This window comes from Chlorocebus sabaeus, chromosome 14 (genome assembly GCF_047675955.1).
Source record: "Chlorocebus sabaeus isolate Y175 chromosome 14, mChlSab1.0.hap1, whole genome shotgun sequence".
Taxonomy (NCBI): domain Eukaryota; kingdom Metazoa; phylum Chordata; class Mammalia; order Primates; family Cercopithecidae; genus Chlorocebus; species Chlorocebus sabaeus.
This window is the reverse complement of record NC_132917.1, coordinates 61,730,998-61,743,450: the sequence shown is the minus strand read 5'-3', so window position 1 is coordinate 61,743,450 and position 12,453 is coordinate 61,730,998. Positions and strand designations below refer to the sequence as shown.

Here is a 12,453-nt window from a genome sequence, read left to right as displayed (position 1 = left end):
GAGGCTGAGGCAGGTGAATCACCTGAGGTCAGGCGATCAATACCAGCCTGGCCAACATGGTGCAGCTCCATCTCTACTGAAAATACAAAAATTAGCCGGGCATGGTAGCATATGCCTGTAGTCCCACTACTTGGGAGGCTGAGGCAGAAGAATTGCTTGAACCCAGGAAGCGGAGGTTGCAGTGAGCTGAGATGGTGCCACTGCCCTCCAGCCTGGGGGACAAGAGCAAAACTTCGTCTCAAAAAAAAAAAAAAAAGTGACAACTGAAATGCCCTTTTCAAGGCAGTGCCACACTGTTGAGAATTTACTCATCTAGACTGTTTTAATTAATGTTTATCCAGTAAAGAGCCATCTCTTTTTTTTTTTTTTTTTTTTTTGAGACAAAGTCTTACTCTGTTGCCCAGGCTGGAGTGCAGTGATGCAATCTCAGCTCACTGCAACCTCCACCTCCCAAGTTCAAGTGATTCTCCTGCCTCAGCCTCTCGAGTAGCTGGGATTACAGGCATGCGCCACCACACCCAGCTAATTTTGTAGAGAAGGGGTTTTTTGTATCTTTTGTAGAGAAGGGGTTTTACCATGTTGGCCAGGCTGGTCTCAAACTCCTGACCTCAGGTGATCTGCCCACCTCAGCCTCCCAAAGTGCTGGGATTATAGGTGTGAGCCACTGTGCCCGGCCAGAGGCATTTTTTATAATAGAAAAAAATATATTTCTTTTCCTAAAATAATTTTATAAAAGGCAAATTCAGAGTTGCTTCCATGGCTCCAAGTAAACCAAACTTAGAGACAAACTATAGGTTGTTTTACATGTACTTACAGAAGCTGCAGAGAATGGCTGGTAGAAAAGAAAAAGCATTAAATGAAAGAGTGGCAAGCAGAAACAGCACTATTAAAAACATAATTTACAAATTACCCACCAGAAAGGCTGCACCTATTTATTTCTATGAAACCTTACTAACACTGACTGATATTATATTTTTAAATTTAATCTAATTTAATTTTTGAGACAGGGTCTCACTCTGTTGCCCAGGCTGAAGTGCAGTGGCACGATCTTGGCTCACTGTAGTCTCGACCTCCCAGGCCCAAGTTATCCTCCGATCTTAGGCTAAGTAGCTGGGACTATGAGCACACAGCACTGCACCCAGCTATATTATTCTTTATAACCTTTGCCATATGATACATGAAAAATATTATCTCACTTTTAATTTGCATTTCTTAAATTTTGAGAGTAAATACTTTTTTACTATATTTATTGGCTGCTTGTATTTCTTCCTATTTCCTTGTCCATTTTCTATAGGGGTTTCTCTCACTTCAGTGATTTTTTTTTTGAAGGTGGAGTTTCACTCTTGTTGTCCAGGCTAGAGTGCAATGGCACGATCTCGGCTCACCACAACCTCCGCCTCCCAGGTTCAAGTGATTCTCCTGCCTCAGCCTCCCAAGTAGCTGGGACTACAGGCATGCACCACCACGCCCGGCTAATTTTTGTATTTTTAGTAGAGACGAGGTTTCACCATCTTGGCCAGGCTGGTCTCAAACTCCCAACCTCGTGATCCACCCGCCTCGGCCTCCCAAAGTGCTGGGATTACAGGTGTGAGCCACCACGCCTAGCCACTTCAATGATTTCTAAGAGCTCTTTATGCATAGAAATATTAATGCTTGTTACCTACATGCAAATATTTTCCCCAAGTTTATATAGCCAAATCTAGGCTGGGTACAGTGGCTCACGAGGTCAAGAGATCAAGACCATCCTGGCCAACATGATGAAACTTCATCTCTACTAAAAATACAAAAATTAGCTGGGTGTGGTGGTGTGCACCTGTAGTCCCAGCTACTCAGGAGACTGAGGCAGGAGAATTGCTTGAACCCAGGAGGCAGAGGTTGCAGTGAGCCAAGATCGTGCCACTGCACTCCAGCCTGGCGACAGAGTGAGATTCCGTCTCAATAAAATAAAATAAAATATAGTAAAATCTATCAACCTATGTAGAAAAAGTCTGGAAGTTTATTCACCAACATATAGTGTATATCTCTTAGTAACTGAGGATGGCTTTCTGCTTACCTGATTTTTCTAAATATCTACAGTGGACATGTAATACTGTTGTAATAAAAAGTTATTTAATGAAAAAATTAAATAAGTAGTAGGTTCTTTTTTTTTTTTTTTTTTTTTTTTTTTTTTTTTTTTTTTTTTTTTGAGACGGAGTCTTGCTCTGTTGCCCGGGCTGGAGTGCAGTGGCCGGATCTCAGCTCACTGCAAGCTCCGCCTCCCGGGTTTACGCCATTCTCCTGCCTCAGCCTCCGGAGTAGCTGGGACTACAGGCGCCCGCCACCTCGCCCGGCTAGTTTTTTGTATTTTTTTTTAGTAGAGACGGGGTTTCACCGTGTTAGCCAGGATGGTCTCGATCTCCTGACCTCGTGATCCGCCCGTCACGGCCTCCCAAAGTGCTGGGATTACAGGCTTGAGCCACCGCGCCCGGCCAGTAGTAGGTTCTAAAACAAAATTCTTTTTTGTGGGGGGACAGGGTGTCACTCTGTTGCCCAGACTGGAGTAAAATGGCGAGATCTCTGCTCACTGCAACTTCCACTTCCTGGGTTCAAGCAATGCTCATGTGTCAGCCTCCCGAGTAACTGGGATTACATGTGCGCACCACATTGCCCAGCTAATTTTTGTATTTTTAGTAGAGATAAGGTTTCATCATCTTGTCCAGGCTGGTCTTGAACTCCTGGCCTCAGGTGATCCACCCACCTTGGCCTCCCAAAGTGCTGGGATTACAGGCATGAACCACCGTCCCCAGCAATAAAAATCTTTCAATGAAAGCTTTAAAGGACGTGTATTTTACATTACAGATAAAAGCCATTGCTTTTTAAAAAAAAAAAAAAAAAAAAAAAGTGTTTTGGTCAGGCACAGTGGCTCACGCCTGTAATCCCAGCATTTTTTTTTTTTTTTTTTTTTTTTTTGAGACGGAGTCTTGCTCTGTAACCCGGGCTGGACTGCAGTGGCCGGATCTCAGCTCACTGCAAGCTCCGCCTCCCGGGTTTACGCCATTCTCCTGCCTCAGCCTCCTGAGTAGCTGGGACTACAGGCGCCCGCCACCTCGCCCGGCTAGTTTTTTGTATTTTTAGTAGAGACGGGGTTTCACCGTGTTAGCCAGGATGGTCTCGATCTCCTAACCTCGTGATCCGCCCGTCTCGGCCTCCCAAAGTGCTGGGATTACAGGCTTGAGCCACCGCGCCCGGCCAATCCCAGCATTTTGAGAGGCCGAGGCGGGCGGATCACCTGAGCTCAGGAGTTCACGACCAGCCTGGCCAACATGGTGAAACACTGTCTCTACTAAAGATACAAAAATTAGCTGGGTGTGGTGGTGTGTGCCTGTAAACCCAGCTACTCAGGAGACTGAGACAGGAGAATCACTTGAATCCAGGAGGTGGAGGTTGCAGTGAGCCGAGATCACGCCACTGCACTCCAACCTGGGTGACAGAGTGAGACTCTGTCTCAAAAATAAATATAGGCCGGGCGCGGTGGCTCACGCCTGTAATCCCAGCACTTTGGGAGGCCGAGGCGGGCGGATCACAAGGTCAGGAGATCGAGACCATGGTGAAACCCCGTCTCTACTAAAAATACAAAAAATTAGCCGGGCGCAGTGGCGGGCGCCTGTAGTCCCAGCTACTCGGGAGGCTGAGGCAGGAGAATGGCGTGAACCCGGGAGGCAGAGCTTGCAGTGAGCCGAGATTGCACCACTGCACTCCAGCCTGGGCGACAGAGCGAGACTCCGTCTCAAAAAAAAATAAATAAATAAATAAATAAATATAAAAATAAAAGTGTTTTAAAATTTTTATTTTCCATGTTCACTGAATATGAATCTTAAACTTTTTTATATCACTAGATGCTTTCAGAATCTGATAAAAGCCTCAGACACTTTCTCCCCAAAATATAAACACACACCAAATGTAGCCTACAATATCTATGGGTTACTTTATCCCTCAGAAGTCTTTCCATAAGCCCCCTAGTTTTCCATGGGTCCTGACTGTACACTAAAAATAAAATCCTAAGCCTCCCACTGAGTGAACAGACCTCCTCTTGGCCAAGGGGACCCCAGAGAAACCTGAAAAATGGTATTTCTACCCATAACAGGAAGAGATCGGACATTCATCCTTCTACCTCCTCCCTTTCAGAGTTTAGACACAACAACTGACTGGCATTAATGTTAAAATAGGGATCATAAGACTCTGTGGCAATAAGATACCAAATTATAGAAAGACCTAAGGCCATGCAAGGCAAGGGTTAAATCATGCCTACAGGCCATCAGTCTTGCTGAATAGGTCATTTTGACGCAAAATATTGTGGCTAACTCTGATGTAGCATCCTTATCTTCAACATTTCTTTCTTCTGACTCCAAGTTTTAGACAGAGCCTTACAACTTTAACCAATTGCAAATTAAAGAATCTCTGAATCCACCTGTAACCTGTAAGTCCCACTTCAGCATATCCTGGCTTCTTGGACTGAACACCTTCCATGTGTTGACTTACATCTTTGCCTGTAACTCCTGCCTCCCTGAAATGCATAAAATTGTAATCTGACCACCTCAGGACTACTTACTCAAAGTTTCTTGGGTTTGTGTTTTTCCCAGGCTGTGGTCAGTCACATTGGCCCTGAATAAATGTCTAAAATATTTTACAGAGTTTGGTTTTTCTTTTAACATGGCTTAGAACTCCTGAGTACCCCCAGCTCTAATTAACCTTCACGAGAAATACATTACTCTTTTAGAAGCAAGTAAAAATACAGGCTGGGCACAGTGGCTCACACCTGTGATCCCAGCACTTTGGGAAACCAAGGTGGGCGGATCACTTGAGGTCAGAAGTTCAAGACCAGCCTAGCCAACATGGTAAAACCCTGTCTCTACTAAAAATACAAAAATTAGCTGGGTGAGGTGGCACACGGCTGTAGTCCCATCTATGCAGGAGGCTGAGGCAGGATAGCTTCAGCCAGGGAGGTTGAAGTTGCAGTGAGCTGGGATCACGCCACTACACTCCAGCCTGGGCGACAGAGCAAGAGTCTGTCTCAAAAAAACAAACAAACAAAACAACAACAACAACAAACATTGCTATCATTATTTAACTCCTACTCAAATGTATGTGTAGAAGAGGCAAAATTTTACCTCTGCCCTCTTAGGGTTTTTTGGCTGGACTCGAGAATTAAACTTACATTAAGACAGGTTAACAAGAGAAATACATACAGATTTATTTAATATTAAGTTTACATTGTTTAATATAATGTATGACACGGGAGCCCTCATAAGTAAATGAAGACCCACAAAAGTGAGAAAACTTAAATGCTTTTATATTAGGATGAATAAAGACAGGCAATGGCAGAAAAGTAACCAAACTATGTGGGGAGGCTAAAGAAGATAAAAAGTATTTTAACAAGGTCTGTTTGTACAGAATTTTCTCAGTCTCAACTTCCCATTCTTGACAATAAGAATGTTGCCTTCCTTCTGGTAACGAGAGGACATCTTCTATATGGGGCTTTTATCTCCTCCTTTAAGGAAGAAAAGGGGAAGAATCAGAGTCCCTTCTTGCACCCATTTTTTTTTTTAATGTGCCTTTAGCTCAAAATAATCCTTATGCCAAAGTGATATATTTTGGGATAGCATATTCTGCCACATATTACTGCCTGCCTGAGCCTACAGCATGTTCCAAAATATCAGTGAGCAATAAAATAAATTAATTCCTGTGCCACCAGGGGCTGCTATTGCCGATGTAACTGTTGAAACTTGGTAGCAGCTGCATTTTTAGAATGCCTTTCAAGCAAAAGGATCCAAGTACAAAGCTTTATTTTATTAACTCTCAAAACAACCTATTTTGTAGATAACAAAGCTGGGCATAGGCCTATTAAAAGAATTGTCTAAGGCAAGGAAACGGTAAGAAAAAGACCCTGAAGCCTTGATGCAAAGGGAAATTATAAATACCTAACTAAGCCTTCCTTGTAAACAGGTTTCCTTTCCATTGTGGCCAAATAGGTTTCCATTCTAAGTTCCATTAAGCAACTGGTCCCAGGCAAGTAATAAGTGTTTTTAATGAGGTTTTCCACCTCTGAAAACATTAAAATATTATATAAAATGTGAACTGAAATGTGTGCAAACGCAAGGGCACCAAAGTTTTACAATGAGCTCTACCTGCACTGTCTCCATTCTACTTTCTCCAATTATGCTGTTATTAACATTCACTCTTCACTCAACTGGTCACTCAACAGATTTTATCTTTTTGAGACACGGTCTCACTCTGTCATCCAGGCTGCAGTGCAGTGGCGTGATCCCAGCTTACTGCAAACTCAACCTCCCTGGCTCAAGCTATCCTTCTGCCTCAGCCTCCTACATAGATGGGACTACAGATGTGTGCCAGCCGGTCTAGCTGATTTTTTAATTTTTTTTAGAGACAGGGTCCCACCATGTTGCCCGGTCTGTTCTCCACCTCCTGAGTTCAAGTGATCCTTGCACCTTGGTCTCCCAAACTGCTGTGATTACAGGTGTAAGTCACCATGCCCTGGCCAACAGGTATTAGTTGAGAGCTTTTGCAATCCATTCTGCTTGGCTCCAGGAGATACAGAAATATTTGACTGTCTCTGCCTTAAAATCTTACATTCTGGTAAGGGAAAATTACATGTAAATAAATTATTAAAATACAATGGACTAAGAATTGTTATTACTTAGTACCTAAAAATAGCTATCAGGTTTGGTGGAAGAAGATTCCATTAATTCAGCTGCAGTAGGTCAGGAGAGGCTTAATGGAGAATATCAGAATATGCTGCAGGTGAAATAACTCATCCCTATATACGGAGGCATGAAACAGAGTGAGGTGTTGAGTCCTCTGTGAATAGTATAGCAAGAATGGAACCAGGACCCTAGGGTAATAAATCTGAAAAAACAGACAGGGCCTAGGTCACAGAGATGAAGAGTTTACATGTAATGGACAATTTTTTTTTTTTAGACAGAGTTTTGCTCTTGTTGCCCAGGCTGGAGTGCAGTAGCACAATCTCGGCTCACTGCAACCTCTGCCTCCCAGGTTCAAGTGATTCTCCTGCCTCAGCCTCCCGAGTAGCTGGGATTATAGGCATGCACCACCACGCTCAGCTAATTTTTGTATTTTTAGTAGACGGGGTTTTATCATGTTGGCCAGGCTGGTGTCGAACTCCTGACCTCGGGTGATCCACCCACCTCAGCCTCCCAAGTAATTTTTATACTTAATCATTGGGAAGTGTAGAGAAGGAAAAATCTTTCCCCTTCCCATCTCAGGGTTCTTGGCTGGGGCTCTGTAACAAAACACAACAAGAGAAAAGCATACAAATTTATTTAATATAAGTTTTACATGACACAGGAGCCTTCATAAGGAAATGACCCAAAGAAGCACTTTGAGCCATATGATTATACGCTAAGTGGGACAAAGAGTAGTAAATTGTGAAAATATGGACTTGGTCTAGGGTGGTTAATCATGGAGCAGTGACTAGGAAGATAAGAATTAGTTTAACAAGGTTTTTTAATACAGATTTTTTATGGCCTTGATTCCCCATTTCTGGTGTTAAGAATACCTTCTAGCTGGGCACAATGGCTCATGCCTGTAATCCCAGCACTTTGGGAGGCTGAGGAGGCTGGATTGCTTGAGGTCAGGAGTTCAAGACCAGCTTGGCCAGTATGGTGAAACCCCACCTCTACTAAAAACACAAACATTAGCCAGGTGTGGTGGGGGGCACCTGTAATCCCTGCTACTTGGGAGGCTGAAGCAGGAGAATCACTTGAACCTGGGAGGCAGAGGTTGCAGTGAGCCGAGATCAAGATGGTGCACTGCACTCCAACCTGGGCGACAGAGCGAGACTGTCTAAAAAAAAAAAAAGAAGAAAAGAAAAAAGAGCACCTTTCACACGTGAGTTTTATCTTCTGCTTCTGCTTTCAGGAAGAAAAAGGTAAGTCAGAGTGCCCTTTATGCATCTGCTGTTTTTTAGGTGCTTTTAACTCAAAATAATCAATAAGAGCCACAGTAGCTTATTTGCAGTGGTGTGTTCTCATCTACTTCAGGAGTCCCTAAAGAGTTGTAAGCAGAGGAATAATAACAAGATCAGATTTGGGGTTTTGTTTTTTTCTGAGATAGGGTCTCACTCTGCCACCCAGTGCGGTGGTATGAGCCTATCTCACTGCAACCTCGAACTTCTAGGCTCAAAAGGATCCTCCTGCCTCAGCCTGTCGAGTAGCTAGGACTACAGGTGCACATCACTGTGCCCAGATTTTTTTTTTTTTTGAGACAAGATCTCACCGTGTTGCCCAGGCTGATCTCAAATTCCTGGGCTCATGCTATTCTCCTGCCTCAGCCTCCCAAAGTGCTGGGATTACAGACATGAACCACCCCAACCAGCCAGATTTGAGTTCTTAAAAGATCCTTCTGTGGTGGTAGTGTGGCAAAGGAACTGGAAGAGGCCCCACTTCCCAACACTGTTGCATTGGATATTAAGTTTCCAATACATGAATTTTGGAGTGGACAAAGATATTCAATCCATAGCAGTTTCTTTTGATGGTGTCATGTTTACCTGAGTCTTTGTTATCCATGTAACTTTGCACTGGTGTTTATGTATTTAAAGGAACAAACACGCCGGGCGCGGTGGCTCACGCCTGTAATCCCAGCACTTTGGGAGGCCGAGGTGGGCAGATCACAAGGTCAGGAGATCAAGACCATCCTGGCTAACAGGGTGAAACCCCGTCTCTACTAAAAATACAAAAAATTAGCCAGGTGTGGTGGTGGGCACCTGTAGTCCCAGCTACTCTGGAGGCTGAGACAGGAGAATGGTGTGAACCCGGGAGGCAGAGCTTGCAGTGAGCCGAGATCGCGCCACTGTACTCCAGCCTGGGCGACAAGCGAGACTCCATCTCAAAAAAAAAAAAAAGGAACAAACACCTCTTCCAGTCTTTATAGACTAGTTTTACAAGGAAAAGGCCTTCTCCTATTGGGTCCCTGAATTGATGGGATTGTACTCAAATGGAGTTGGAGCTGGGTCCACAGTGGGGTCCACAGTTGGGTCCACAGTTGGCAAGCTTATTACCAGGGGCTCTAATGGGTGTGGATCCTGTCTGGTCCATGGGTGGACTGGACTGCCCCCAGGACCTTGGTCAGTAGGGCTGGTGTTGGGATGGTGGTCTGCAGACAATGGGCCTATTACCAGATGCAGAGACTGGCGTGGCTTCCTCCAGTTTCCTGGTAAGCTTCCTGCTAGATCACTGGGTGGGCCCTTGGGCAGGCAGTACTGGCCCTAACAGTAGTTAAGAGGGGCTGGAACCAAGTCACTAGGCTGCTTCAGGGTCCACAGGCAAGAGTGAAATCTGCAGGCCTGCTTCCTGGGGCATGGATAGTCATGTCACCCCCGGGTCTCTTCATGGGCAGGATTGCTCTCAGACCACAGTGAGGAGGGCTGGAGCTGAGACTTACAGTTGTTTCAGGGTCTGCTATGAAACTGATGTTGGTGGGCCTGTCACCTGAGACACAAGTAGTTATGATTCCTCCAGCTCCCTAAGTAGATGGTCTAGTAGCAGGACTAAGGCCAAAGAGGGTTGTAGCCAAGTCCACAGGGAGGTAGCACCATTTCCAAGACTGGAGCTGCAACCTCGATCAATGAGTCTGCTACCTGGGTGCAGTTCTGCTGTCTCAAAACAGCCTTCCTGGATCTTGGGCTCCACAAGGGTTTCACAGTCTCCTATTTAGTTCCCAAAGTTCCCAACAGAGGTACTTTTATCTGTGGACAGGTGAAAAGCTAAAAACTATTGTTGCTGTGGGGAGATACAAGTGAGGTAGCTCCTGGTCTCCCATTTTGCTGATGTCACTCTCCTGGCTGTCTTAAATCTCTCACTTTCTTAAATCTCTCTTATTCCACAGGTTACCCTTTCATCTTCATTGCTGCTATTGTTAATTTTCTTGCAATTTATTTATAGGTCATTTGTCCTAAAGAGTTTTTCACGTTCTACATCTTATTGATTGCATCGTTATGGTACTATTTTAAAAATATATTCTTCTAGACCAGGTGTAGATTACACCTGTAATTTCAACACTTTGGGAGGCAGGTGGATCACCTGAGGTCAGGAGTTTGAGACCAGCCTGGCCAACGTGGTGAAACCCTGCCTCTACTAAAAATGCAAAATTAGCTGGGCGTGGTGGTACATGCCTGTAATCCCAGTTACTTGGGAGGCTGAGGCAGAGAACTGCTTGAACCTGGGAGGTGGAGGTTGCAATGAGTCAAGATCACGCCATTGCACTCCCACGTGGGCTACAGAGTGAGACTCCATCTCAAAAAAAAAATTTTTTTAATTAAAAAAAAAAAAAATATATATATATATAGCATCATTCTATTTTTTTTTAAGTTTAGCTTGCAATAGTAACATGAAGCAGAGGCCTAGTTTCATTAAGTATATTTTGATTTTCTTAGTTTTCCTTGAAAGGTTTCTAGTTCACATTTACATCACATTTCACATTCATGAATACAAGAAATCCTTGTATTTTTTGTAAACCCATTCATTGGTAATTGGATCTAGGAACTTGATTAACATTTAATTTTTTCTTTTCCAGGCTTAATTCACTTTATTTTTCTTGTATAAAAACCCTATGTTGTAGCCACAGCTGGAGCTTGGGTCTGCTGCACGGAGACTCTGGTGTGGGTCTTGATAAGGTGGTCAGTGAATTCCTAATAGGGAGAGTTGGTGAATACAGTCTCCTTCCAGAGGTCAGGGGTCAGGTAGCTGTAGGTCTTAGAGACAGCATCAAAGGTAGCCTTGGCGAAGTTGCACAGGGTGGCAGTGCAGCCCCGGGCTGAGGTGTAGCAGTCATCAATACGAGCCATCATGAGCAGCTTCTTGGGCACAGGCTCTGAGACGATGCCAGTGCCCCTGGGTGCAGGGATGAGGTGCACCAGCACAGAGCTGCAGCAGCCTGTCACCTTGCAAGGGACGGTGTGGGCCTTGCCGATCTTGTTCCCCCAGTAGCCTCTGCGCACGGGGACAATGGAGAGTTTGACCAGGATGATGGCCCCACGGATGGTGGTGGCCACCTCCTTGGAGCACTTAACACCCAGGCCGACGTGGCCATTGTAGTCCCCGATAGCAACGAACGCCTTGAACCTGGTGCGCTGGCCAGCACGAGTCTGCTTCTGCACCGGCATAATCTTCAAAACTTCGTCTTTGAGAGAGGCCCCAAGAAAAAGTCAATGATCTCAGATTCCTTAATGGGCAGGGAGAACAGGTAGATCTCCTCCAGGGCCTTGATCTTCATGGCCTTGACCAAGCGGCCCAGGTTGGTGATGGGCATCCACTCCTTATCCTTGGCCTTGCCTCCGCGAGCTCCACAGCCTTGGCCCCGGCCCCGTCCACAGCTGCAACCCCGGCCCCAGATGCCACTGCCGAAACCTCCGAGGAAGCCACCGCGGTTCCCCATCCCAGGGCCACCAGGGCCTCCGGGCCCCCCCGCTGCACGGCGTCATCCGCCATTTGGTGTTAGTTCTCAGAGAAGAAGAAGATTTAATTTTTTTTTTCATTCTTCCAGCAGGATGTATATAAAGTCAGCTTGCCTCACTTTTTTAGGCTGGGCACGGTGGCTCACGCCTGTGATCCCAACACTTCAGGAGGCCAAGGCAGGTGAATCACGAGGCCAGGAGTTCAAGACCAGCCTGGCCAACATGGCAAAACCCCATCTCTACTAAAAAATACAATAGCCAGGTGTAGTTGCACGAGGCTGTAGTCCCAGCTACTCGGGAGGCTGAGTGAGGCAGGAGAATCGCTTGAACCTGGAAGGCAGAGGTTGCAGTGAGCCGAGATCATGCTCCTGTACTCCAGCCTGCGTGACAGAGCAAGACTCCAACTCAAAAAAATAAATAAATAAAGTTGACTTGCCTTACTGTTTAAAGAAATAATGGGGTTTTGCTATGTTGCCTAGGCTAGAGTTCAATGGCTAGTCACAGGCACAATCATAAGAGTGCATCCTTTAACTCCTGGGCTCAAGCCGTTCTCTTGCCTGAACTTCCCAAGTAGTGGGACTACGGGCACACACTACTGTGCCCAGCTTGCCTTGCTTTTTGTATTGTGTCCCACCACATCCTGGACCCCCAAAACAACAGTCATTTATTTTGCCCACAAATTTGCAATTTTTGTCTTTTTTTTTTTTTTTGAGATGGAGATTCTTGTTGCTCAAGCTGGAGTGCAATGGTGTGACCTTGGCTCACTGCAACCTCTGCCTCCCAGGTTCAAGCAATTCTCCTTCCTCACCCTCCTAAGTAGCTGAGATTACAGGCATGTGCCACCATGCCCGGCTAATTTTTGTATTTTTAGTACTGATGGGGTTTCACCATGTTGGCCAGGCTGGTCTCGAACTCCTGACCACAAGCAATCTGCCTGCCTCAGCCTCCCAAAGTGCTGGGATTACAGGTGTGAGCCAAGGCATCCG

The 12,453-nt window shown here is 45.3% G+C and overlaps 1 pseudogene; it reads right to left on the bottom strand.

Moving 5' to 3' along the window:
• Positions 1–10,482: 10,482 nt before the first annotated feature.
• Positions 10,483–11,490, bottom strand: LOC103220185 (small ribosomal subunit protein uS5 pseudogene; annotated as a pseudogene).
• Positions 11,491–12,453: the final 963 nt, after the last annotated feature.